The sequence below is a fragment of the Eptesicus fuscus genome, chromosome 19 (genome assembly GCF_027574615.1).
Source record: "Eptesicus fuscus isolate TK198812 chromosome 19, DD_ASM_mEF_20220401, whole genome shotgun sequence".
NCBI lineage: Eukaryota > Metazoa > Chordata > Mammalia > Chiroptera > Vespertilionidae > Eptesicus > Eptesicus fuscus.
The window spans coordinates 47,638,339-47,642,245 of NC_072491.1; the positions used below are offsets into that span (position 1 = coordinate 47,638,339).

General features: G+C 34.0%; 1 non-coding gene across 1 annotated transcript; it reads left to right on the plus strand.

Moving 5' to 3' along the window:
• Nucleotides 1-2,450: 2,450 nt before the first annotated feature.
• Nucleotides 2,451-2,560, plus strand: LOC129147294 (U6 spliceosomal RNA). The gene has a single exon (XR_008554662.1). It is a non-coding gene; the product is annotated as a U6 spliceosomal RNA (small nuclear RNA).
• Nucleotides 2,561-3,907: the final 1,347 nt, after the last annotated feature.

Here is a 3,907-nt window from a genome sequence, read left to right on the forward strand (position 1 = left end):
AAAACTATAAACCATTGAAAAAAAGAAACAGAGGAAGATACAAACAAATGAAAGTGTATACCATATTCATGGATTGGAAGAATTAACATTATTAAAATGTCTGCACTTACCCAAAGCAATCTATAGATTCAACACAATCCCTATTAAAATACCAACAACATACTTCACAGAACTAGAACAAATACTCCAAACAATTTATATGGAACCAAAAAAAAAAAACCCCAAATAGTTACAGCAATCTTGAGAAAGAAAAAAAAGTCAGAGGAATCACAATACAGATATCAAACTATAGCCTCAATTTCATTTTAATCAAAGCAGCCTAGTACTGGCACAAGAACAAGCATATAGAACAATGGGCCAGAACAGAGACCCCAGAAACTGACCCACACCATTTTGGTTAATTAATATTTGACAAATGAAACAATAACATATAATTAAGTAAAGGCAGTCTCTTCAACAAATGGTGTTGGGAAAATTGGAAAGACACATTCAAAGAGATGAAAGTTACACCATACACAAGAATAAACTCAAAATGGATAAAAAACTTAAATGTAAGTCATGAAACCATAAAAATCCTAGAATAAAACAAAGGCAGTAAAATAGACATCTCACATAGTAGAATCTTCACCAATACATCTCTCAGGACAAGAGAAACAATGGAAAAAATAAACAAATGGGACTACATCAAAATAAAAAGCTTCTGCACAGCAAAAGAAACCATCATCAAAATGAGAAGGGATAACATACTATATTTGCTAGTGATTCATGTGAATAAGGTTTAACCTCCAAAATATATAAAGTACTCAAACAACTCAACAGAAGACAAACAATCCAATTTAAAAATGGGCACAGGACCTAAACAGATACTTCTAAGAGGACATACAGATGGTCAATAGATACATGAAAAAATGCTCAGTCACTAATCATCAGAAAAATGCAAATTAAAACCACAATGACATATCACCTCACATCTGTCAGAATGGCTATCATCAATAAGTCAACAATGACAAGTGCTGGTGAGGATATGGAAAAAAGGAAACACTAGTTCACTGAGAGTGGGAATGCAGACTGGGGCAGCCTCTATGGAAAACAGTATGGAGTTTCCTCAAAAAAATTAAAATGTAACTGCTCTTTGATCCAGTGATCCCACTTCTGGGAATATATCCTAAAAACCTCAGAACACCAATCAGAAAACATATATGCACCCCTATGTTCATAGAAGCATTATTTACAATAGCTAAGATTTGAGAACAGCCCAAATGCTTGTCAGTAGATGAATGGATGAAAAAGCTGTGGTACATTTACCCAATGGGATACTATGCAACTTTAAAAAAGAAGGACTCTTTCCACTTGAGATAGCATAGATAGATCTGTAGAAAATTATGCTAAGTGAAATAAGCCAATCAAAGAAAGACAAATACCACATGATCTCACTTATTTGTGTAATCTAATGAACAAAATTAATTGACCAACAAAAGACCTGAGGCATGGAGACATGGAACAGATTGACATATCTTGAGGTCTGAGGGGGACAAGAAGAGATAAACCAAAAAACTTATGTACTTACATGCATAACTAGTGGACGCAGACAATAGTGTGGTGAAGGCCTGGGGCGTAGAGTCTGAGAAGAGGGTGGTAAAGGGGGGAGGTGAGAAGTGGAGGACATCTGTAATACTGTCAACAATAAAAATATATATTAAAAAATAAAATTCTACACACAGAACAAATGCAATAATGTCCAATGAGCTATTTACCTTAAATCTAAAACTGTACTCACACATCATTTCATAGGCAGACTTTTCAACAACAAGCTTCAACTGTTTGTTATTTATTTAAAATCCAGTATTCAGGGCTAGGCATTTAGCAAAGCCAATAAGTTTTCATAATCACTTTATTCTGATCTATATAATGAAGCCTCAACAAAACCTCCCTAAATATAGTAACCAACTCCATTTTTAAGGTTCATGGCCCATAAGCATCCTTTCAACCAGCTGATGCTATAGAACCCTCCTTAACTAAAACATTGACTAGTGGACACAGAAGGGTGATAGACTATCATATTTATGTGAAGAATTCTAGAACCTATAGAAGACCTAGGACCAATGAGTGGATGTGGGATGGATGGAAGGATGGATGGATGGAGCATTTAAATTGTAACTTAAAAAAAAGGGGGGAGGGGAGAATATGTGACTATTAATGAGACTCATAGTAACAGTATAGAATTTTGATGCTGGCACACAAAAAATGAAGACAAATAGAACAAGAAAATTCTAAACTGTACTAAGCTGAAATACACAAAGTAAAGTGTTGGGGTTTTTTTGCCACAATAGAAAAGACAAGTGAAAACAATTCCCATGTTCAGAGATATCTACCTAAAAAGTAAATAACTGATTTTCTAATTTCACCTCAGTCTTCATTTCCCAAACCAGAAGAAAATGTATGAATATTTAGTGCTCGCTTCGGCAGCACATATACTAAAAAATTTGGAACGATACAGAGAAGATTAGCATGGCCCCTGCGCAAGGATGACATGCAAATTCATGAAGCGTTCCAAAAAAAAAGAAAGAAAATATATGAATATTTCAATGTCCCTTTTTTTGCAGAGGTTCAAATGTTTGGTGAAACCATGAGAATATAGCCTCCATTACTTACTGATGTAACCTTAATTTTTTAAATATTTTTTAAATTTTCAATTACAATTGATGTACAATATTGTATTTCTTTAGGTGTACAACCCAATAATTAAGACATTTATATAACATATAAAGTGATCACCTGATAAATCTAGTACCCATCTGACACCATACACAGTTTTTACAATATTATTGACTATCTTCCCTATGCTCTACTCTATATCCCCATGACTATTTCATAACTCCCAATTTGTAACTCAATCTCTTCACCTTTTTTAACCATCCCCCAAAGCTTCCTCCTTTCTGGAAATGGTCCAAAATGTTCTCTGTAACTATGAGTCTGTTTCTGCTCTACTTGCTTATTTATTTTGTTTTATAGATTCCATATACAAGTGAAATCATATGGCATTGGTCTTTCTCTGTCTGCACATCATAATACCCTCTAGCTCCATCCATGCTATGCAGATGGCATTATTTCAATAATTTTATGGCTGAGTCATATTCCATTGTATACATACACCATTACTCCTTTATCCATTAATCTACTGATGGACACTTAGGTTGCTTCCATATCTTGGCTATTGTGAATAGCATTGCCATGAATGTCTGAAATTCATCTTTATTTTTAAGGTTCTACTGCAGGTACATAGGGGCACTGCACACAACGTGTTAACATTTTTGAAAATTAAATATACTGAGCATATTCTCCAGGATATATGACACATTGGAATGCTCTGGAGTATGAAAATAAAGGATATTCCCCATGTATTTCATTGTGATTGTATAAATATCTCAGAGACAACATCTTATAGAGTTAGCAACATCAACAGAGAAAAGAAGAACACCATACAGCAGTAGTCTTACTCATCTCTATAACCCACTGCTGAGTCCTGAAAAGTATGTGCTCAAGAAATAGTGATACAGAGAATCCAAGATGGCAATGACATAGGTTGAAGCTATACTTATGTCCTCCCAAAACCAAACAGGAAATACAACTAATTTATAGAAAAATCATAATAACCAAAAATTTAAATAACCAACTGAAGATAGGCAAAAGAGAAATAAAAAACATCCTAGAAACAAATGAAAATGAACATACAACAATCCAAAATTTATGGGACACAGTGAAAGCAGACCTGAAAAGGAAGTTCATAGCACTAGAGGTCTACCTCAAAATACAAGAAAAACTGGTAAATCTAATACTGTAATTTAAAGAATTAGAAAGAGAACAACAAAGTCCCACAATAAGTAGAAGGAAGGAGTAAAAGATCAGA